Source organism: Pseudophryne corroboree, chromosome 6, assembly GCF_028390025.1.
Source record: "Pseudophryne corroboree isolate aPseCor3 chromosome 6, aPseCor3.hap2, whole genome shotgun sequence".
Lineage (NCBI taxonomy): Eukaryota > Metazoa > Chordata > Amphibia > Anura > Myobatrachidae > Pseudophryne > Pseudophryne corroboree.
The window spans coordinates 169,879,399-169,905,332 of NC_086449.1; the positions used below are offsets into that span (position 1 = coordinate 169,879,399).

The 25,934-nt window shown below is 44.4% G+C and overlaps 1 long non-coding RNA gene across 1 annotated transcript in view; it reads right to left on the reverse strand.

Annotated features, from left to right (window-relative positions):
- The window catches only part of LOC134935099 (uncharacterized), a 101,948-nt gene that overhangs the window by 29,509 nt on the left and 46,505 nt on the right, over positions 1-25,934 (reverse strand). The window contains exon 2 of the long non-coding RNA XR_010179900.1: positions 18,246-18,445. This is a non-coding gene — a long non-coding RNA (uncharacterized LOC134935099). The remainder of the gene's footprint in view (positions 1-18,245; positions 18,446-25,934) is intronic.

The following is a 25,934-nucleotide window of genomic DNA, read 5'->3' on the forward strand; positions in this document are numbered from 1 at the left end:
AATTTGAGATATTGAACACTGTTATCTTTTTCATTGAGTGTATAAAAATAATGTTTTGCAACATAATTTTCTGATTTTATGTAGCTGAAATACTGTTAAATACCCTTTAGGGCTCATTATACAGACCCTGTCTAAAATCGGAATACAGAACTCACAATCAGGTTCAGTATACAGCTGAATGTCCATAGAGACACCTTTTTCTGTGTTTGGTATGTATTTCATTATTCAATGAGATACTGTATTTGATGGCTTCCAGTAAAATGTGTCCTAATATTAATATTATTATGGACTTCTAATTAATTAATGATATTTATAGTTCCAATTACCCTACGGTCATTTTGGGTGAAACATCCATTTCAACTATTCCAACAGAAAGTTTGCTTTATATATGGATTATGAATGTCTATACCTATGAAGGTTATATTCCTTTTCCCTTGGTATGTATTCTTCTTCCTCCTCTATGAAAACCTCCAAGAAGTCTTAAGAGACTATCTAATCACCCACCTTATTTTATAGTGATACCATATATTGAACCACTGATTAAGTCGTTTTGACGAAACGCGTTGGGTCTAATCAGTTACGGTCTCTTGTCAAGTTTGCCATTACACCCTATAGAGCACACACCTGTAAAGGTGAGGGTGATTCTTCAAAGGCTAAAACTGACAGAAAATTCAATGACTGTATCTGGATGAATTTTTTTAAAATGTTTATATGAATTTATGGAATTTTATTATGCATTTTAAATAAAAGTGAATTGGTATTATGCCATTTTGTCTCGGGTGATATTTGGTGTGAGGGTATACTTGCAGGTGACACCGGTTGTAAGAACCCACACCGTGGAAGAATTTCCATTGGAAATATTAAAATCTGAGTGTTTCAGTAGGTTATACTAAGCGCATTTGTTTTTTGTTTTATATACATATATATATATATATATATATATATAATGTCCAGTTGTCCGGCACTCCCTTCTGGATAATACAATACTTGCTGCGGTGCCTTCTTAAGCTCCGTAGAGCTACGATATTGTAGGCAAATAAGCGGCACTCACCAGACTTCTTATAAGTAAGTAAAACGGTCCTTTATTTGATCCTACATTTCGGGGATACCCCCGTCGTCAGGGACAGCATAAACACAAATGCACAATGTGATACAACAAACATATATACCCTCCCCCAAATGCAATCCAGCAGTCTTACCTGTGACACCTGGAGGACGCCAGCCTTCAGCATCGCGGGTCTTCCCGCCGCCCACGTATCCACACTCTGTCAGACGGGACCCGTGACATCATCCGGCGGCGCCCCCCGGCGCACACAGCTCACACCGCTTGGTTGCTATGCAACACATAAACAATTCATATCAAGTTAAAAACAAACGTACTACAGCACTTGTCCTTAAGCATCTATACAGTGTATTGATTTAATTATCATCTATTCAAACGTAGTAAACTGCTGACCATCAAGTTAGCTCCCACTATCAGCGGATCTTAGGTGTTAAAGTCATATAAATTACAAGAAACTTTGTAACCCAAGGCTCTCATTTAACCCACGAGGTGCTATTGTATCCAAGGCATAGATCCACCTACATTCTGTTTGCAATAATATTTTGGCACGATTGCCCCCCCGAATTTTCAAGGGGACATGGTCAATAATAATTGATCGCATGCTGGCTATGCTATGTCTTGCTTCGAAACAATGTCTAGCGACAGGCTGGTCACTACTGCCAGACTCCAATGCATGCCTAATTGCTGTCCTATGCTGCGCCATGCGCTCTTTGAATTGGCGCTGTGTTTTGCCGATATATGCCAACCCGCACGGGCAGGTCAGCATATACACGACAAAAGTAGTACTACATGTCACTGGATGTCTTATCTCAAAGCGCTTCCCTGTGTGGGGATGACAAAATGTGTTACCAACTGTTAGAGCTCTACAGGTCACACATCCCAAACATCTATAACAACCATTCCTCCTGCTTAAGAAGTGCGCTGTATGTTTCTTATCCATACCCGTGATATCCAGTTTAACCAATCGGTCCTTCAAGTTCCTACCTCTGGTATGGCTAGGTAATAATCTAGCTTGCTGTAATAAGGGTAAGTCGCCATCAGTATTTACCATAGGCCACCATTTTTTTGCCTTTTTGGTGAGGTTGGGACTCTTGTCCGTATACAGACTCACCCATGGAACTACTTCTGGACCACTGTTAGACCCTATCTGCGGCTGATATTTGAGGGTGTCAGCTCGTGGAATTTTTAACACTCTGTTCTTAGTATTAACCAATAGCTGTCTGTCATATCCTCTTTCTAGGAATTTATCTATCATTTGGTTCAAGGCTGGTTCAACCATGGTGGGGTCTGATGTAATACGTCTAACCCTCAACATCTGTGAATAGGGCAGACTATTGCGCAGAGGCAGGGGATGGAAACTATCGTTCCTTAAGATGGTATTTCTATCAGTACTCTTAACAAATAGTGTAGTGCTCAAGTTGTATTCATCTACTGAGATTTTAACATCCAAATAGTGTACTGACTTCGTACTGATATCATATGACAGTTTAACCACACTATCAGACAGATTATGCTCATCTAATATCTTACGTAGATCTGCAGTTGTACCAGACCAAACAATAAGCAAGTCATCTATGTATCTAACATACAATTGAATATTAGCCAATAATGTGCCCTGTCTCCAAAAAAGTAATTGTTCTACAGCATACATTAATGCATTTGCGTACGATGGGGCCACCGAGGACCCCATCGCACAGCCCGCCCTCTGTAGATAAAATCTACCATCATGTAAGAAAAAATTACGAGTCAACACCATGAAGAGCAACTTAAGAAAAAAATCCACCGGTGGTCCCACGTAGTGGGGATTGTCCACTATGAGTGACCTGACTACCTCCATACCCGCATCGTGAGGTATGCAGGTATAGAGGCTAGCCACATCTACGCTACACAGTACCACCGAATTAGGTGTAACCACCACTTCACTCAATTTATTCAACAGTGCGGTGGTATCCTGTAAATAGGAAGGAATTAGTTTAATACATGGATTTAAGATTGAATCTTGGATATAGAGGGTCAGGAGATGATCAGATCAGCTGGTCGGGCTAACAACCTTAGTAAGGAAGAGATGGCAGCCATTAAATCTCTATCAGAACGGAAAGACATCATTATCCGCCCCGCCGATAAAGGGGGTGCGGTGGTGGTACAGAACTTAGAGGATTACAGATTGGAATGCAATAGACAATTATTGGATGCCACTACCTATGAATTATTACCTAAAGATCCCAGTGGAGTGTTTAAGAAGGAAATAGACACTATACTACTACAGGCAGTCAGAGATGATATTATTAATGACCAACTACGATTGGCATTAACGGTTGACTGTCCGGTTGTGCCTCTATTTTATGTGGTCCCTAAAGTTCACAAAGACCCCAAAAAACCTCCGGGGCGTCCGATCGTATCAGGGAGAGGCTCATTGTATCAACCTATTTCTGTATTCTTGGATTCAATCTTAAATCCATGTATTAAACTAATTCCTTCCTATTTACAGGATACCACCGCACTGTTGAATAAATTGAGTGAAGTGGTGGTTACACCTAATTCGGTGGTACTGTGTAGCGTAGATGTGGCTAGCCTCTATACCTGCATACCTCACGATGCAGGTATGGAGGCAGTCAGGTCACTCATAGTGGACAATCCCCACTACGTGGGACCACCGGTGGATTTTTTTCTTAAATTGCTCTTCATGGTGTTGACTCGTAATTTTTTCTTACATGATGGTAGATTTTATCTACAGAGGGCGGGCTGTGCGATGGGGTCCTCGGTGGCCCCATCGTACGCAAATGCATTCATGTATGCTGTAGAACAATTACTTTTTTGGAGACAGGGCACATTATTGGCTAATATTCAATTGTATGTTAGATACATAGATGACTTGCTTATTATTTGGTCTGGTACAACTGCATTTCTACGTAAGATATTAGATGAGCATAATCTGTCTGATAGTGTGGTTAAACTGTCATATGATATCAGTACGAAGTCAGTACACTATTTGGATGTTAAAATCTCAGTAGATGAATACAACTTGAGCACTACACTATTTGTTAAGAGTACTGATAGAAATACCATCTTAAGGAACGATAGTTTCCATCCCCTGCCTCTGCGCAATAGTCTGCCCTATTCACAGATGTTGAGGGTTAGACGTATTACATCAGACCCCACCATGGTTGAACCAGCCTTGAACCAAATGATAGATAAATTCCTAGAAAGAGGATATGACAGACAGCTATTGGTTAATACTAAGAACAGAGTGTTAAAAATTCCACGAGCTGACACCCTCAAATATCAGCCGCAGATAGGGTCTAACAGTGGTCCAGAAGTAGTTCCATGGGTGAGTCTGTATACGGACAAGAGTCCCAACCTCACCAAAAAGGCAAAAAAATGGTGGCCTATGGTAAATACTGATGGCGACTTACCCTTATTACAGCAAGCTAGATTATTACCTAGCCATACCAGAGGTAGGAACTTGAAGGACCGATTGGTCAAACTGGATATCACGGGTATGGATAAGAAACATACAGCGCACTTCTTAAGCAGGAGGAATGGTTGTTATAGATGTTTAGGATGTGTGACCTGTAGAGCTCTAACAGTTGGTAACACATTTTGTCATCCCCACACAGTGAAGCATTTTGAGATAAGACATCCAGTGACATGTAGTACTACTTTTGTCGTGTATATGCTGACCTGCCCGTGCGGGTTGGCATATATCGGCAAAACACAGCGCCAATTCAAAGAGCGCATGGCGCAGCATAGGACAGCAATTAGGCATGCATTGGAGTCAGGCAGTAGTGACCAGTCTGTCGCTAGACATTGTTTCGAAGCAAGACATAGCATAGCCAGCATGCGATCAATTATTATTGACCATGTCCCCTTGAAAATTCGGGGGGGCAATCGTGCCAAAATATTATTGCAAACAGAATGTAGGTGGATCTATGCCTTGGATACAATAGCACCTCGTGGGTTAAATGAGAGCCTTGGGTTACAATGTTTCTTGTAATTTATATGACTTTAACACCTAAGATCCGCTGATAGTGGGAGCTAACTTGATGGTCAGCAGTTTACTACGTTTGAATAGATGATAATTAAATCAATACACTGTATAGATGCTTAAGGACAAGTGCTGTAGTACGTTTGTTTTTAACTTGATATGAATTGTTTATGTGTTGCATAGCAACCGAGCGGTGTGAGCTGTGTGCGCCGGGGGGCGCCGCCGGATGATGTCACGGGTCCCGTCTGACAGAGTGTGGATACGTGGGCGGCGGGAAGACCCGCGATGCTGAAGGCTGGCGTCCTCCAGGTGTCACAGGTAAGACTGCTGGATTGCATTTGGGGGAGGGTATATATGTTTGTTGTATCACATTGTGCATTTGTGTTTATGCTGTCCCTGACGACGGGGGTATCCCCGAAACATAGGATCAAATAAAGGACCGTTTTACTTACTTACAAGAAGTCTGGTGAGTGTCGCTTATTTGCCTACAATATATATATATATATATATATATATATATATATATATATATAGAAAAGCAGTCAAGCGGCACTACTTCCCAAATTAAACATGCAGTGACAGCCGGTGCCTTCCATAAAGAAACTTGCACAGTTCCCCACACATGTAAAGGAATGATTCGGCGGCACTCACGGCAAAAAAACACAAGACAGCTCCAATAGGCCGACGTTTCAATGTTATTTCATCAACATTTTCATCAGGGCATAATACAATACACATAAATCACATACCTTTATACCTCTACTGATCCGTCCGTGTCTCCCGCTGTCCGCGCGCCACGCTCAATAAAGTGACGTCATCACGGTGCGCCCAGACACCAGCAGTACGGAGGGACCAGAGCACCACAATTATACAAAGTGCAAAGTGCTATATGTCAAAACGAAAAGAGACAAACATTAAAATTACACATATCCAAAAGGTTACAATGTAACGTCCTGTCTGCAACAGTGTAATACTATAGTAGCAATATGAAAGCACACTACCAGAGAGCTTTCAAAAACAGTTACACATTTAAGGTTATATCTAGGACGATGTCCAACAGATACTAATACAGCCAAAGTACATCTCCCTTAACTCTATAGGTGTGACCCTATTGCCCTATAAAAAGCATGATAATCCTAACTGCTCGTTTAAACCACGGGGGGACAATGTATTCAGTAGAAAAATCCACTTGGATTCAGCTTGCAATAAATGAAGACCACGATCACCCCCCCCCCCCTGTTTTAGCGGGGGGATGTGATCGAATATACGATGGCATAAGGTCGCTAGAGAGTGGTGGGCTTCAACAAAGTGTCTGGGGACCGGTAAATCACTTTTCCCTGACAATAAGACGGCCCTTATCGATGAACGGTGATTAGCCATACGTTCTTTAAACGTACTTTCAGTTTTGCCCATGTAGTGGAGACCACATGGGCACCTGAGAAGATAAATGACAAATTTAGTGCTACAAGTGACTCTATGTCAAATATTAAAATTTTTTCCGGTGTAAGGGTGATGGAATGTATCGCCTGCAATCATATGGCTGCACGTAGTGCAGCCAAGGCATTTGAAGCAGCCCTTACGCTGCTGATTCAAAAATGACTTACTTTGTATATCCACTGGAGGTGGAAATTGTATATCCGATTTAACCACATAAGCGCGGATATTTTTACGTCTCTTGTAGGCAGGCATTATTCGTTGATCACATAAACTAGAGAGAGCGGGGTCAGATTGAATGACCGGCCAGAATGCTTTGGTAACCCTGTTGATTCTAGTACTTGCAGTATTGAATTTGTTAACCCAGACAAATTTAGAATGACTTTTCCTAGTTGAAGGAATCAGAGATTCAGATCTGGGAATTTTAAGTACCCGATTCTTGGTACGTGCCAACTCTCTGGGACAGTATCCCCTATTCTTAAACTTATTAAACATGTCATCAAGAGCTTTGTCTAGCTGTGTCTCATCACTGATAATTCTACGAACTCGAAGCATCTGAGAAAATGGAAGGCCTCTCTTCAGAGGTTCTGGATGATGACTGGTAGCTAACAAAATGTTGTTCCTGTCTGTAGGTTTACAAAATAACTGAGTTTGGATCTGATTATCAATGAGACTAATTTTGACATCTAAAAAATTAACACTAGATGTGCTGATGGTATAAGTGAATTTCACTGGCGAATCAGTTTCATTATGTGCATTAATCAAAGACTCCAATTGCTCCTTTGAGCCCGTCCAAAAGAGCAACAAGTCGTCAATGTATCTAAGATACAGTAATATATTCGACTTAACCGCATCTTTTGAAAAAAATAAATCTTCCTCTACGCCAAACATAAAACAATTGGCGAGAGATGGAGACACATTGCTCCCCATGGCGCAGCCCTGGCGCTGTACATAATAAGCACTGTTAAACGTAAAGTAATTGCGTTCCAACGTGAGACGCAGTAACCGAATGAACAATTCAATGCTAGGCCCTTTGTATAGGGGATGGTTGTCAATCACCGATTGTACAGCAGTCAGGCCATCGCCATGAGGAATGCAAGTATAAAGGCTCTTAACATCAATGGTTGCTAGCAAACAACCTGGGGGAACTGTCGTAATTTCGGCCAATCTAGTCAAGAGAGAAGTAGTATCCTTTAAATAAAGATACAAGATACACATTTCTTCTTACAACCATGTGTCCAGACTCATGATCATTATTTAAAGGATACTACTTCTCTCTTGCCTCATCCTTTGCGGTGTCGAGTGGTTACTGAGCTTGGATGGTCCGAAAATCCCGTAATATCTGTACGTACCACCCAATTTTTGATGTTCCTCCCTCGTCGGTAACTTGCCATTGGTTTTTTAGATTTAAACCCACCTAATTCGGTATCGGTGCTGACTATCGGCCACAAGGCTTTAGTGGCCCTTTGTACAATTTTACTACTAGTGGTGTAATTTGTCGCCCAGATAATACGATCATCATGCTTGCTCCTACTGTTAGTGTCTTTAAACAATTGATCACGTGGAATGCATAAAACTTTTTTCTTATGCTGTAAAAGCAAATCCTCAGGATATCCTCTCTGAAGAAATGTGTTCACCATCTCATCTAGTTGTTTTTCTAATAGTGCTCGATTACTATTAATACGTGCCACCGTCAACATCTGAGAATATGGAAGTCCAGATTTAAGGGCCATAGGGTGATGACTGGTGTACCCAAGTAACGTGTTGCGGTCCGTATTTTTACTATAAACAGATGTGACCAATTTCCCATTGATGTTAGCCAAGTGCACATCTAGGTAATCAATCTCACTCAAACTTAATTTGTATGTAAACTGAATGGGTCCTTTCATGTTGTTAATGGACTCCACTAATGTTACAAACACATCTACCGGTCCGGACCAAAAAATAATCAAGTCATCTATATAACGTAAAAATAACTTTGAATGTTCAACAAAAACCGGATTACTGAAAAATAATTGTCGTTCTTGAATATAAATGTAAATATTTGCATATGTCGGAGACATATTAGAACCCATGGAACATCCTGATACCTGCAAATAATACCGTCCATCAAATAAAAAATAATTTCTATGCAATACCAAACGAAGAAGTTGTATAACAAATGCCACATCTGGACCTGTATAGTAGAGAATGTTCCTAATGAATCCTTCAACGGCCCTTAGTCCTTCCTCATGGGGGATAACTGTATATAGACTGTGTACATCTAGTGTACACATCAATAGGTGGAATGGTGCCGACGTAAAGTCCTTTATGCGTGTCAGAAAACTTGTTGTGTCTTTCACATAAGAATTCTCGTGTACAATACAAGGCTGTAATAGAGCATTCAGAAATTGAGTGATAGGTTGGTATAATGACTCCATAGCCGACACTATGGGGCGTCCCGGGGGGGATTTGCCGCATCCTTGCGGACCTTGGGGACAGTATACAGGATAGGGGTAACGGGATGTGCTTGAGTCAGTGCTTGTAATACCCTCTCCAAGATGGTCCCCTTCTGGTATGCCATTTTAAGGATATTATCCAGCTCCTTTTTATACCCGTTCACTGGATCATTGGGTAATTGGGTATACACCGAGACATCGCTGAGCTGTTTGTAAATCTCCTTAAGGTAGTCTGAGATGTCCTGGACTACAATAGCCCCGCCCTTGTCGGCCGGGCGAATCGTGATGTCTGTATAACTCCCTAGGTTCTTAAGTGCCTCACGTTCTCCTTTAGTGAGGTTATATTTTATAAACTTGTTCTCCGTATTATACTTATGCACAGAATCATTGAGTAGTCTTGTGAAGCATTTGAGGGATGGATTAGGGACTGGCGGATCAAAGGAAGATCTAATGTTCTTTCTACAGAACTTTTCAATAGCATCCGGTTGATTTGTAATGACTGCCTAAAGTCATTCGTAGTAACACTCTCTATCAACAGAAAGGGCGAAGGCCCATTGGAGTTTACATATCAACTGTACCTTTTAATTTGTTTAATGTTGTGTTATATGTAGTGTGTCTATATTTCGCCTTTTTAGATTAAGTGAGTGTTTACTTTATAACATTTTAAATATTCTATAATAAAAGTTAAGTTTAAATAGAGTCTTTTCTTCTATTTCTATCTCTCTTCTAATTTTTCTTTCCCTAATATTGATCCAAGGGTACTGTATATATTCAAGACACCAACTGAGTGCCCCAACATAGGAGAGTTCTTGTTTACCCTTTCCGGTAAAATTTTGCTGTAAAAACTGATTCTAACTCTCAGGGAGCACCCCCCATTGCCCTTAATTAATACACAAGCACAGAAGTGCGAGATACTTGGAAACTGGGGTAAGAGTGTCACTCTTTTAGAGACTGTCCTCTGTCCTGGATACCTTTATTTTATTGTTCTCCAGTCTGTGTGGTTAACAACTCCCCTTTTTTCTAGCATATTATCAGCTTTACCTGAAAAAAATTCTTCTTCCAAACTTATGTAAATCCATACCCCAATTATATTCAGCATGATGATTGGTAAGGACAAAAGCTAGCCCCTTGCTCAAGACTGACTTCTCATCTGCGCTAAGTATTCGGTGAGACAAATTGAAGATTAGTTCTGGACCTTTTTCCACGGTGGGCGGCCTACCTCTCTGCGCTTGGCCACCTCTCCTCGTGAAGGACCTCCTGCATTTCGGACCCCAGTGCGGGTGCGTGCCCCTAAAGGGGCCACCTGGGGGTTAGTGATGTCCTCTCCTTCTGAGACCATAAAATCGCTGTCACTCTGCGATGCCGGTGTTTCATTAGATGTTCTATATCCACGATATTCCCTGGCCTGATTGTAAGGTCTTCTATAGTTTTTCTTCGACTCGCCTCCCGTTATCCACCGATAGACGTTGTTCTCCTCATAGGCCCTCATTCCGAGTTGTTCGCTCGCTAGCTGCTTTTAGCAGCATTGCACACGCTAAGCCGCCGCCCTCTGGGAGTGTATCTTAGCTTAGCAGAATTGCGAACGAAAGATTAGCAGAATTACGAATAGAAATTTCTTAGCAGTTTCTGAGTAGCTCGAGACTTATTACTACAGTGCGATCAGTTCAGTCAGTTTCGTTCCTGGTTTGACGTCACAAACACACCCAGTGTTATGATTCCAGTACTTCTGACCAGAGGAGATCTTATGACAAAGGCCAGAGTACTGGAAGGGAATGCTGGTTACGGGAGCAGGAAAGCCTAGTAACCCCTGGCGCCCTAACTCCGTTGTCTCGCCCGTGTTATCAGAAATCCCCTGCGAGACTATGGTTGCTTGAGCCCATGGCAGCCGCGTTTGAAGGGCGGATTATGTCTGCCCAACTCCGATGCCCCCTCAGGTCTTAATGGGAGACAAAGGGAAATCCGAGACAGGGTGATAACAAGGGGCCCTCTGACTAAACAACCAGGCCAGGGGCTACAAGCTAACTAAACTTAAACCAGAAGTATGTGCGGACAAACCGCCAGGGAAAAGGACAACCAAAATCCACTAATCCGTTACTCCTACCCAGCACCGCTGGATACCAGAGTGGATTTGTGGGAGTGGAATCCTCCGCAAAAGCTCCGAGACTCAATATAACAAATAATAAATAGTAAGCGGTCAAGCCGCAACACACGGCTACGCCGCGACTCATGAACACCACAGGATGTTAAAGGTGCTCGGTCAGGACTCCAGGAACAGATGACAACTTCCGAGTACTGGACCACTGAGGACAGGAACGACCGGAAAGAGCAGGACTGGAAACACTCTCTGCAACAGATACAGCAAACAGGAAGCTATTACCGGCGTCTGTGAGAAGTCCTGAGAGTGCCTTTAAATGGAACCCCTCCAATCAGGTGCCAGACAGGGCTAATTACAAACATGCCGTGCAGCTGCCATACTGCACGGCCAGGAAACAAGTGTGGTAATTAACTTTGGACCCAGCAACGGGGAACGCTGGCCGACAGTGGCGTCCCCGTTGCTAGGGTCTGTGCGGCTCCGTGCGCCCGGCGTCTAGCGTTGCCAGGGAGCCGGCGGCTGTCCGCGTACGGCGTCCCTGGTTGCTAGGCGCCGGGCCGCACTGACGAGCGGACCCTCGGCGCCTAACAGTACCCCCCCCCTTGAGGAGGGGTCAAGGAACCCCTAAAGCCAGGTTTCCGAGGAAATTCTCGAAAAAATGCCCTCTTGAGCCTCGGGGCATGGAGATCCTTATCCAGGACCCAAGACCTTTCTTCTGGACCATAACCTCTCCAGTGTACCAGAAAATAAAGCCAACCCCGGGACAACTTGGAATCAAGAACCTTCTCCACCAAGAACTCCTGATGACCCTGTACCTCTACTGGTGATTTCCCCTGAGAGATCTTTCGAGGAAATCTACTGGAAGAAACGTATGGTTTCAACAAGGAGCAATGGAACGTATTTCCGATCCGGAGAGCTCTTGGTAAACGTAACCGGAAAGCAACTGGATTGATTTTTTTAATAATATGAAATGGTCCAATAAATTTGGGACCCAATCTGGCTGAGGTTTGTCGAATTTTAATGTTGCGAGTCGACAACCATACCCTATCTCCTACCTTAAAAGTGCAAGGCCGCCGGAGCCTGTCAGAAAATTTTTTCTCCCGAAATGCCGCTTTTCTGAGAGCAAGGTGCACTTTTCTCCAAATGAGTCTGAGATGAGAGGTTAAGGTTATCGAGGAGACAGAGGAATGTTGAAAAAAGGAATTAGCTCTGGGGTGAAAACCAAAAACTGTAAAGAATGGAGACACATTGGTGGAGGAATGACAGGAATTGTTGTAAGCAAACTCCGCCAAAGGAAGAAACTCAGACCAATCATTTTGGAGTTTGGCTGAGTACAAACGCAAATACTGTTTTAATGATTGATTAACTCGCTCAGTCTGCCCGTTGGATTGGGGATGGTAGCCAGACGTCAAAGACAATTTCATCTTTAATGAGGCACAAAAAGACTTCCAAAATTGTGCAATGAATTGTGAACCCCGATCAGAAACAATATCAGTAGGTAACCCATGGAGTCTGAAAACATGACGGAGGAACAAAACTGCCAATCCCTGGGCAGATGGCAGTCGGGGAAGAGCAATGAAATGGGCCATCTTGCTAAAATGGTCCACTACTACCCATATGACTCGGCATCCGGCTGACAGAGGGAGGTCTACCACAAAATCCATGGAAATATGAGACCATGGCCTGAGAGGAACATTCAAGGGCATAAGTTGCCCGATAGGCAAGGAACGGGGAACTTTATGCTGTGCACAGACCTGACAAGAAAAAACAAACTCCTTAATGTCTTTAGAAAGACCAGGCCACCATACTGAGCGGGAGACTAATTCCAAAGTCTTAGAGATCCCCGGATGCCCGGCAACTTTGCTATCATGAAACTCAGTCAAAACAGTTGCTCTCAAAAACTCAGGGACATAAAGACGACCAGCAGGAGTATTTCCAGGAGCTTGATGTTGAAGCTGCTTTAACTGGGTAAATAAATCTTGTGTGAGGCCTGCCCGAATGACTGAAGACGGAAGTATGGGAGTAACAGGACTGTTATCATGAACTGGAAGAAAACTGCGTGATAGGGCATCCGCCTTGGTATTCTTGGAACCTGGCCTGAAGGTGATAATGAACTTGAAACGAGTAAAAAATAAAGCCCAACGAGCCTGCCGGGCATTCAGCCGTTTAGCTGATTCGATGTACTGAAGATTTTTGTGATCAGTCAAAACTGAAATGGTATGTGTTGCTCCCTCAAGCCAATGCCTCCACTCCTCGAAAGCCCATTTAATAGCCAGTAATTCCCGGTTACCAACATCGTAGTTGGATTCAGCAGATGAGAATTTCCTGGACATAAAGGCACAAGGATGTAATTCTAGAGAGTCCGGATCCTTCTGAGACAGGATAGCCCCTACTCCAACCTCTGAGGCATCAACCTCAACAATGAAAGGCAATTCTGGGTTGGGATGTCTGAGGACTGGGGCTGAGACGAAGGCTTGTTTCAAGGCCTGAAAAGATAACTTCACGAGACCAACTGGTTGGATCCGCTCCCTTCTTAGTAAGTGCCACAATGGGAGCAACCAGGTCGGAAAAAGAATGAATAAATCTTCTATAATAATTCGCAAACCCTAAAAAGCGCTGAATTGCTTTTAAGTTGGTGGGTTGCGCCCAACTAAGGATGGCTTGGAGCTTCTTTGGTTCCATACAGAATCCCCGAGGGGAAATAATGTACCCCAAAAAGGATACCTCCGTGACATGAAATTCACACTTCTCCAGCTTGGCATATAGGTGATTTTCACGTAATTTTTGAAGAACCTGACGCACCTGGGTAACATGTTGTTCAATAGAGTCAGAATAGATCAAGATATCGTCTAAGTAAACGACCACGAATCTTCCAAGAAAATCACGGAGCACGTCGTTAATGAGATCCTGGAAAACTGCAGGAGCGTTAGACAGGCCGAATGGCATAACCAGATACTCGTAGTGACCCGACTGAGTACTGAATGCCGTTTTCCACTCATCTCCTGACTTGATTCGGATGAGGTTATATGCTCCTCTCAGGTCAATCTTAGAAAAAATCACAGCCGAACGTAGCTGATCAAAGAGGACAGAAATCAGCGGCAAAGGGTAAGTATTTTTTACTAAGATCTTATTCAAGGCTCTAAAGTCAATGCAAGGTCTGAGTGATCCATCTTTCTTCTCCACAAAGAAGAAGCCTGCACTTAACGGGGATTTAGATGGCCTGATAAATCCTTTCCCTAGGCTCTCTTTAACATACTCATTCATGGCCACAGTTTCTGGTCCGGACAATGCATATAACCTTCCCTTTGGCAATGTGGCACCAGGAATTAGCTCAATAGCACAATCATAAGGCCGATGGGGAGGCAGAATGTCTGCATTGCCCTTGGAAAATACATCAACAAAATCCTGGTATTCCACAGGAATGGGTTCGGGAATGGCAGCAGCTATTCTGATGGGAAACGTAATACATTCCTTATTACAGATGGTACCCCATTGTGAGATCTCCCCCGACTGCCAATCAATGATGGGATTATGAAAGGCCAGCCAAGGGTGACCCAGAACCACTGGAACTGCAGGGCAATGGGTAAGGAAAAATTCAATCTTTTCGGAATGAAGAGCTCCTACCGAAAGTAGAACAGGGGGTGTACAGAGGGAAATAACCCCATTGGACAAGGGACTCCCATCTAAACCATGCATGGTGATACGCCTACCCAAGGTTAACTGAGGAATACCTAAGGCCTTGGCCCACGTTAAGTCCATAAAGTTCCCTGCAGCTCCACTGTCAACAAAAGCCGACACCGAAGAACAGAGGCTGCCAAAGGAAACTTTAGCTGGGACTAACAGGGAATTATTCGAGGAGATAAGCTGCAGACCAAAGTGAACCCCCTCACAATTCACTTGGTCGAGGCATTTCCCAACTTGTTCGGACAATTACGGGCAAAATGTCCCTTACCCCCACAGTACAAACAAAGACCAGAATTTTGCCTTCTGGTTCTTTCTTCAGTAGACAGCTTGGAGAGACCCATCTGCATGGGCTCCTCTAAGTCCACAGGAATGGAAAAAACACAAGGAGAAGACCCAACAGGTGCTCCTTTTTCAGCCCTCCGCTCTCAGAGACGACGATCAATCTTAATAGAAAGCTCCATGAGTTTATCGAGAGTCTCAGGAGCGGGATACTGAAGGAGACTGTCTTTTATAGACTCAGATAAGCCGAGGCGAAACTGACTGCGCAGGGCGGGGTCATTCCAGCCACAGTCGTTCGACCAACGGCGAAACTCCGTACAATAAATCTCTGCGGGATTCCTACCCTGTCTGAGAGCACGCAACTGACTCTCGGCGGATGCCTCTCTATCAGGGTCATCATACAAAAGCCCTAAAGACCCCAGAAAGGCATCTACAGACAATAATGCCGGATCCTCTGTTCTTAAACCAAAAGCCCAGGTCTGGGGATCCCCCTGAAGTAAAGAAATAATAATTCCGACCCGCTGAGATTCTGTACCTGAGGAGATTGGTCTTAAGCGAAAATAAAGTTTACAAGACTCTTTAAAATTAAAAAACTGCTTCCTATCACCAGAAAAACGGTCAGGCAAATGCATTTTCGGTTCAGGGACGACCCTCGGGGAAGTCCGTAAAAGATCTTCCTGCGACTTCACCCGAAGGGAAAGATCCTGAACCATCTGAGTAAGTTCTTGAATCTGGCTAACTAGAAGCTGGCCAGGATTTGGCCCTAAACCAGTGGGATTCATGAGGCCGACAAATCTTCCAAACTGAAATAAGGGAAAAAATCAAACCTTGTTTAATTTTAAGTTTTGGTGTGGCCGGTAATAATGTTATGATTCCAGTACTTCTGACCAGAGGAGATCTTATGACAAAGGCCAGAGTACTGGAAGGGAATGCTGGTTACGGGAGCAGGAAAGCCTAGTAACCCCTGGCGCCCTAACTCCGTTGTCTCGCCCGTGTTATCAGAAATCCCCTGCGAGACTATGGTTGCTTGAGCCCATGGCAGCCGCGTTTGAAGGGCGGATTATGTCTGCCCAACTCCGATGCCCCCTCAGGTCTTAATGGGAGACAAAGGGAAATCCGAGACAGGGTGATAACAAGGGGCCCTCTGACTAAACAACCAGGCCAGGGGCTACAAGCTAACTAAACTTAAACCAGAAGTATGTGCGGACAAACCGCCAGGGAAAAGGACAACCAAAATCCACTAATCCGTTACTCCTACCCAGCACCGCTGGATACCAGAGTGGATTTGTGGGAGCGGAATCCTCCGCAAAAGCTCCGAGACTCAATATAACAAATAATAAATAGTAAGCGGTCAAGCCGCAACACACGGCTACGCCGCGACTCACGAACACCACAGGATGTTAAAGGTGCTCGGTCAGGACTCCAGGAACAGATGACAACTTCCGAGTACTGGACCACTGAGGACAGGAACGACCGGAAAGAGCAGGACTGGAAACACTCTCTGCAACAGATATAGCAAACAGGAAGCTATTACCGGCGTCTGTGAGAAGTCCTGAGAGTGCCTTTAAATGGAAGCCCTCCAATCAGGTGCCAGACAGGGCTAATTACAAACATGCCGTGCAGCTGCCATACTGCACGGCCAGGAAACAAGTGTGGTAATTAACTTTGGACCCAGCAACGGGGAATGCGGTCTGACAGTGGCGTCCCCGTTGCTAGGGTCTGTGCGGCTCCGTGCGCCCGGCGTCTAGCGTTGCCAGGGAGCCCGCGGCTGTCCGCGTACGGCGTCCCTGGTTGCTAGGCGCCGGGCCGCACTGACGAGCGGACCCTCGGCGCCTAACACCCAGCGTTCGCTCAGACACTCCCCTGTTTCTCCAGCCACTCCCGCGTATTTCCCTGAAACGCCTGCGTTTTTCCGCACACTCCCATAAAACGGCCAGTTTCCGCCCAGAAACACCCACTTCCTGTCAATCACACTACGATCACCAGAACGATGAAAAATCTTCGTTAGGCCGTGAGTAAAATACCAAACTATTGTGCTAATTTACTTGGCGCAGGCGCACTGCGAACATTGTGCATGCGCAGTTTGCGACAAATCGTTCCGTTGCGGAAAAAACTAACGAGCGAACAACTCGGAATGAGGGCCATAGTCTTGTATTACTTTAGCTCGTTTGAGCTTCTTAAATTGAATGAGGTCTGTCCGGTACTTATCACACTGACTCTGCAACTTCATGAGCCAGTCAGTGCTAGAATCCTCCTGTAAAGTGCTGGTGTGCATGGTTTCAAATGTGGCAATCTTAGCTTTCACGCTTTCCAATTCTTTGGCTGCCTCCTCTACTACTAAAATCATTAAATCAAATGAACATTTATTTATAATGGCTATCCACTTACGGCAAAACTCTTGACTATACCGGTCAATGAACTAAACAATTCGATAATGAAATATTATAAGTATATTGTTTATTTGAATGACTCCAGCATAGTGCTTAGTGTCAGGTGTATATAAGTGCATCTTTCTCAGCAGCGTTTACCCTTATGTGTTTTTAAATGTTTTGTTTTGTTTACTTTAGAGCAGTGAAGGAGCGGATCACAGCAGCAAGATCAGCGTGGCAGTAGGGGCCTGAGAGACGCGATGGCGTCCCAGGTTACCATCACACACGCTGCGGTTGCCCTGACGACGGGAGTACGTCATGCGGAGGCACCCCGTTGCTCACAGCGTTGCCGGGACAGCGGAATGACGCCATCGGCAAGCGCCCCCGCACGCCAGGAAGCTGTTGACCCACCCGGAGCTCAGGTGTTTTGGATAAGGGTAAATTCACAGGTATATAGGAGGGTGAGTTTTGGGGATCTGATTTATATGTGTCTCTGTCTGTGTATGCTACATCATATCCTGACGACGGTGCATGCTGGCAACGAAACGTTGATGTTCTGAAAGTGATGTACCACTGAATTTTAATACAAATTATCTGCATTTACAAAAGCCTCTGAGTGCCGTTCCATACCGACTTCTATATATATATATATATATATATATATGTATATATATATACACTGTCCTAAAGCCCGGCACTACCTCCGCTGATTACGTGCCCCGGTGCCCTCAGAATAAATGCTGAATAGAGGATACAAAGGCTGCGGCACTCAGGATCTTAGATTCAAAAAGCTTGTATTGATGCTCAGTTACATAGCGCACCCGCACCCCACCAACGTTTCGGGGAATTCAACCCCTTTGTCAAGGTGTAGGTGAAAGAAGAAGAGAAAGAAATTACTCACCCATTTGAAGACAGTAGCCCGCCAAACACCATGCAGAACAGCTCCCGCGCCTCCGTCCCCGGCGCCGGGCGGTGCAGGAAGATGACGTATGGTGACGCCCTCGGCGCGTCACTGCAGATCCGTTGCTAGGCAACCCGCGACGCTGCCGGCCCGTAGCCTAGCAACTCACTCACCACGTCGTCAGGGCAGTGGCTCAGGAGCTGCGGAAAAAAGGCAGAACACACTATCACCACCACGAAAAATGTGCAGCTACAAAATCCTTGAACATGATACACATGGAATGTAACTCTAATTAACCTTGATGCTAATAGACCCATGCCAATAGAGAAGAACCGACACCATACTAGGAGGGACCTAATATACCACATTGGTCAGGGAAAGATAGATCACCAGAAGATATTAACATTTCTATTGAGCCACCTTCTGACTCCAAGCATGGGTGCAGATAGGGTATACGCCCTGTACTTTTGACTCCCCTTGGGATCATCAAAGCTCTTTCTTCTGGTGATCTATCTTTCCCTGACCAACACAGGACACAGGAGGTGATTCAGACCTGATCGCTGGGCTGCAAACTTTGCTGTCCTGCGTTCAGATAGTCGCCTCCTCCAGGGGGAGTGTGAATTCGCCGTACAAGTGTGTGATTCCATGTGTACCTAAAGCTGCAAAAATCCACTTTATGCAGTCTCTGCGTAGCCCAGGACTCACTCTTCCAGTGCGATGAGAACAGGCTGATCGGGGCCGGAGCTGACGTCAGACACCCTCCCTGAAAACAGTTGTGAACGCCTGCGTTTTTCCGGACACTCCCAGTAAAAGGTCAGTTACCACCCACGAACGGCTTCCTCCTGTCAATCACCTTGCGAACGCCCGTGCAATCAGATTTTTCGCACCATCCCGTCGCTGACCCGCAATGCCCTTTGTTGCTGTCCGATGTGCGTGTGCATTGCGGTGCATACACATGCGCAGTGACTACCTGATCGCCCACTGTGCGAAAACGCACAGCAGTAATCAGGTATGAATCACCCCCACAGTTACAGTCAGCTGGTTGTATGTGTATATTTGCAAGAGATTAGCTAGTGAGTTCTGCAGTGTAGAGCTTGGAGAGATCTTCAAAGGCAAAAGAACCTTTACATATCAAATTGTAAATGTGTTTTTTTAACATTTATTTATATATTGCAGTGCACACATATTACACAGAAAATATATTCACATCAGTTCCTGACCCAGTTGAGCTCGCGATATACTGTATATTTCCTACCAAATGCATACTCTGGACTTAAATAAATAAGAATAAAACAAAACTCAAACACTCTACCCACCACACACATTGATATATAGCTCAATTCTGCAGCAGCAAACGTACTATACATTGGCAGTGGCGACTTCAGAGGAGAGGCTGCAGCACAGTCCAAAATTCAAATAGGGGAGACATACCAACTGCCAAACCAAACCCTCTGGAACTCACTGGCAGTTGGTGTGGCTCATCTAATTGTATTTTGGACTGTGTTGCAGTGCCTAAAGATAAAGTGCCGCCAATCAGTTCCTAACTGCCATGTTACAGGCTGTGTTTGAAAAATGATAGTTAGGAGCTGATACTTTATCTCTCTTTGTCTCTCTTCACTTTATCTATTTTTAATGCTTAGTACACAGGCTTAGTACATAGACCCCATATAGAGAGATAGAGGAGGAAGGAGAAATATGAGAAAGAGATAGCACCAAACCAGAGTATTAGAAAAATGCAATTTTTTTTTTACCTACCAGTGTGTTTTTGGAGTGTAGAAAGAAAAGGTGGAACCTAGAGAAAATCAACACAAGCATCGGCAAGAGTATACAAAGCCCACACAGGTAGGGCCTTGTTTGCAAATTGAACTCTTGATATCAATGCTGTGATGTAGGTATTCTATGCCACCATTCTTCCCACAATTATACAAAATACAAGTTAATATTGAATTATCATCTATATATCTATACACAGCATTAATGAAGAAAGAACTGATAGCGCTTTTACATACAGTATGTAAACAAAAGTGATTGGACACTGGCAGCAAATAGATCAACAAGATTTTATTAGCCTAAGTACTTTGTATGTCCACCACGTACATTGATTACTGCAGACACCATTCTTGAAAAACTTTCCACAAGTTCCTAGACAACAGCAGGTGGTATGTTTTGCCATTCCGCCGTACACTGAAGAAGGTCAAGTCAGCCTAGAATGCACCCGTCTCTCCAATTCGTCCTAGAGGTTCTCAGTGGGGATAAGAACTGGCCAGTCCATCCGGGTTACTGAATCTTCTGTACACCAGTCCAGCATCGCCCTGGAAACATGACATTGTGCAACCTACGATGATCCCCTTTGCAAATTCAATTAGCTCCTAATGGCAAGCAATTCCGTTAGCAAATGATCTAATCAGTGTCCCTCTACCCATTTTATAACTTCCCGAACACGTGTCTGTTGCAGGAGCACACTGTTTCATTTGCATGCCTGTGTGCGTGTGTTGGGGGGGGGGGGGGGGAGGGGGGTTGGTGTCCAATTACTAGAGATGTGGGCGGACCTTTGTTTTAGTCCAGATATGGAACTGATTCTGGATTTCTTGAAAATTGATAATTATAGGTAAAATGATATAATGTGGACCTATAATTGTTCCTACTGTATTACTACCATCAATAATATTCATTTCCAGTCCATTTTGACAGCTCACAATATTGGCTAAATGAAGCGACAGGTCAGCGGCTTAAACACAAAGCAGTTACTTTAAAAGATTATAGCACACCTACTGTATGAAACATTGTGGCACAGCAGTGACAAACAGGATGACAGTTTAATAAACTATACGACCCCATAGAATGTTTTCATTAATCAAGAACTAGATCAGAGGCCTGAGGGCACTACAGTATGTAGTGATAGGCAGGTAAAGCATTGATTGTTTAAAAAAAACAACCAACCATCTAAATGTGAGATTTGATTGCTTAATTCTTATTGATTGATTGATTTATTGATTGATTGATTAATTCTGACTGATTACAATTTAATTTTGATTGATTATTCATTACAATTCAAAAAAGAAAAATAGAATTTAGGAATAAACAATTAGAAAACTAAAAAAAAACAAGTACCTTATTATAAGGTTTGAGATCTATTGAATTGATTGATGATTTTAATTGATTAGTAATTAAAATTTTAAAAAAAGAGAATTTAGGAAAAAATTATTAGAAAAGTGTAAAAAACAACAACCCACAAGCATCCTAATACGAGGTTTGATACTGTATCTATTGAATTGATTGATGATTTTTGATTCCTTATTGATCCAAATAAAAAAATAAATAAAGAGAATTTAGGAAGAATTGATTAGAAAAGTAAAAAAATAAATACCCCCCCAACAAAACAAGCATCCTAATAATAATTCCAGTCTCCAGTCTCCATAGTGTTATAAGGAATTATAATATAATTATATATTGTAATGCAATTGCAAACTGATCCATATAACATATCACAGGCATCAGGAGTCAGGACAATACAAGATCCTGAAATGGCGTTGTGAGAGACAATACTTTTAAAATACAGCCCATAATGAAATGGGAAGTGGCGCTGTCATTGGGCCCTTCCACACATCCTTATGTTGTATGTTATAAATGACATGCACAGTTTAACAAACCAAGGACTTCAGTGACAGAAACTGACACTTTTGTGCCTGATGTGCTTGGTTTGTCGGGGACCCCACCAAATCTTTGTGGTTTGGGTAAACTAATTCCCCTTTCACATCGCAAAAATAACCCGGTATATTGCCGAGTTTTAGCCGTGTCAATCTGGTTTGAGCTGCAGTGTGAAAGCGCCATTATGAACGTACCGGGTCAAACAACCCGGTATTTCAACCCGTGTAAAAAGAAGGATCATACACGGTTCAGAACCGGTTCATTTGGCAGTGTGAAAGCCTCAGACTCTGTATATTACGACACGGCTTCCATTTACACTACAACCCTACCCGGATCATTCCCGTGTCCTACCCAGTTGTTACCCGTGTAGGATTCACAGGTCACTTGATCCGGGTTTTTGCGGGGGGACCCTTTTCCACTAGCAAAAAACATGGGTAAATGTGCGCCCCCGTGCATTTACCCCGTGTTTTTTGATCTAGTGGAAAAGGGGTATAAATAAGCAGATTGTATATATTATACATAAAAATATAACCCTGAGACCACAATGGTGCCCTGATGGTGTGCTAATCAATGCTAATGCCATTTTTTTTTCATAAATAAAAACTGCTCCAGAATCCAGTCCAATCCTGCACCCACTCTCCAGCGTGAAATGTCACCTGGTCACGAGGGATCCGTCTCTGAGGGAAATCCAAAACACAAGAGATCCAACTAAAGAAAAATGACCAGTGCCAGGACTCAGACATACTCGGATCCCCTAAGTTCTGGGGCGTTTGGATTGATTCATGTTTATAAATAAAGCAAAAAAAGCAAGCAACTGGGCAAAACCGTTTTGCACTGCATGTGGGGCAGATGTATGTGCAGAGAGATTTAGATTTGGGTGGTGTGCATTTAATCTGAAATCAAAATTGCAGTGTAAAAATAAAGCTGTCTAACATTTATGGGCTGCATGCAGAAGCAGCCAGTATTTACTCTACACAGAAAAAATATAAATGTATTTGCTCCCCTTGCACATGGGGCCTAATTCAGATCTTATCGTAGATGCGCTGATTAGCACATCTAGGATCAGTTTCTTAGACATGCAGGGGGACGCACAGCACAGGGCTTGTCAACCCCGCATTTCTGGCTCTGCTCCCCCCCCCCGCCGCACTAGTGCAAAAGCATCACACGGTGGCGATACTTTTGCACCCGGAGAGTAGCTCCCTACCTGCGCAGCTCCTGCGTTCTGGCAGGGAGCTACCCACCGCATCCCGGGTCGCAGTGGCTGCATTTGACGTCACGTAGCCGCCACCAACCACCCGCCCGCCGGTCCAGACAACGGGTGGTTGGTCCCTCTCCCGCCCTGCAAACGCCTCTGCCTGTCAATCAGGCAGAAGCAATCGCAGCCCAGAGATGCTTTTAGCATCAAACTGGACTCCCGGGATGCGCCCACTGCGTGAGCGCACTCCACAAAAAATTCAGATTGTGATCACTGGCGCTGCATCACTAATTTGTGAGTGCCCTCCTGCCTCCGCAGCCAAGCTGTAAAGGTAGTCACAGGGTGACCATTTTCCGGGTAGCAACAGCTGCTTGTGATGTCAGACATCCACCCTCATTTCTATCGCCACACCCACCAAATGCTGCATCACCATCACCGCAATGCAGCGATACCACCCACCCAATGCCTGTGGCTGTCAATCATACTGCAGTCGCATCCTTCCGGGATGCGACCACAATATGACAGCCCACACATACGCTTAGCCACTGACGGGTTGGGAGCATGCGAAAGCAACGTATCTCCGACCCGTGCTGAATAAGGCCCTCCTTCTGCGGCAGCTCCGATTACACCTGCAAGGGTCCTGCGGCCGGTTGCGGAGATGGGACAAGACTGTCTCATTCTCTGAAAAAACCCCATTTGGTCTGTAATAGGGCCTAATTCAGACCTGGTCGCTGCAGCGGCAGTGATCGCAGGCTGAAGCCCTGTGCCGTGCGCACGCGCAGCAGTCTCACTGCACATGTGCACATGTGAGATGCGAAGGCATCTCACTGGTGTAATCGCCTTTGACTGATTGACAGACAGAGGCGGTCGCGGGGCGTGTCAGTGGCGTTGTGGTGGCTTTTTCCAGGCATGGTCCGGACAATGCAGGTGTGTCCGGAACATTTGCGGGCGCGGACCACGTTGGCTGCATGACGTCATGGCTTCTGACAAAAACATGAGGGTAGCCGTCTACCTTCGCAGCTGGCTGCGTAGGCAGGGAGCTACTTGGCAAGTGTGAAAGCATCGCCGCTGTGCATCCTCCCGCATGTCAGAGGTTTTGATCGTAGATGTGCGTTTTTTTGCACATCTACGATCAGTTCTGAATTAGGCCCATAGGGGGTAATTCAGACTTGATAGTAGATGTGCACAGGGCTAGTCCGCCCCACATGTCTGGCTCTGCCCCCCCGCACAGGTACAAAAGCATCGCACGGTGGCTTGCGCATGCGCAGTTCAGACCTGATCGCCCGCTGTGCGATAACGCACAGCAGCGATCAAGTCTGAATTAGCCCCATAGTCCGGTTTTGGCTACTCCAAATCTTTCCCTGCATGCACACTGACTATTAACATTATTAAGCCACATATCTACAATATCTGCATACTTCTTCTTTGATTCCTCATAAGACATATACACAGGGCTGGTGCTAGGGTGTTCGGCGCCCCCCTGGAAACTATAAATTTGCGCCCTCCCATATTAAAGGGACAGCATGCTGCAAAAAAAGGGTGTGGTCTCACAAGGAAGGGGCGTGGCAACTAGAGATGAGCGGGTTCGGTTCCTCGGAATCCGAACCCCCCCGAACTTCAGCCTTTTTACACGGGTCCGAGGCAGACTCGGATCTTCCCGCCTTGCTCGGTTAACCCGAGCGCGCCCGAACGTCATCATCCCGCTGTCGGATTCTCGCGAGGCTCGTATTCTATCGCGAGACTCGGATTCTATATAAGGAGCCGCGCGTCGCCGCCATTTTCACACGTGCATTGAGATTGATAGGGAGAGGACGTGGCTGGCGTCCTCTCCGTTAGAATAGATAGAGACACTTGAGTTGATTACTTAGTAATTTTGGGGAGCATTAGGAGTACTCAGAGTGCAGAGTTTTGCTGATAGTTACTAGTGACCACCACCAGTTTTATTTATTATTTAATATAATCCGTTCTCTGCCTGAAAAAAAACGATACACAGTCTGTGCTCAGCCTCAGTGTGCTGCATGATAATATCATCTATATGTATATCTGACTGTGCTGAGTGCTCACTGCTCACACAGCTGAATTGTGGGGGAGACTGGGGTGCAGTTATAGCAGGAGTACAGTGCACACTTTTGCTGCCAGTGTGACTGACCAGTGACCACCAGTATATTGTCTGCCTGAAAAAGTTAAACACTCCTGTGGTGTTTTTTTTTTTATTCTATAAACGCATTCTGCTGACAGTGTCCAGCAGGTCCGTCATTCATTATATTATATAAATATTTACCTGCAGTAGTGTTATATTTTTTTTGTTCATCTCTATCATCTTTATCATCTCTATATTAGCAGACGCAGTACGGTAGTCCACGGCTGTAGCTACCTCTGTGTCGTCAGTGCTCGTCCATAATTGTATACCTACCTGTGGTGGGTTTTTTTTTTCTATCTTCTTCATACTAGTAGTTTAGGAGTCTGCTGACAGTGTCCAGCAGGTCCGTCATTATATTATATATACCTGCAGTAGTGATATATATATATTTTTTATATCATTATCATCTCTATACTAGCAGACGCAGTACGGTAGTCCAAGGCTGTAGCTACCTCTGTGTCGTCAGTGCTCGTCCATAATTGTATACCTACCTGTGGTGGGTTTTTTTTTTCTATCTTCTTCATACTAGTAGTTTAGGAGTCTGCTGACAGTGTCCAGCAGGTCCGTCATTATATTATATATACCTGCAGTAGTGATATATATATATTTTTTATATCATTATCATCTCTATACTAGCAGACGCAGTACGGTAGTCCACGGCTGTAGCTACCTCTGTGTCGTCAGTGCTCATCCATAATTGTATACC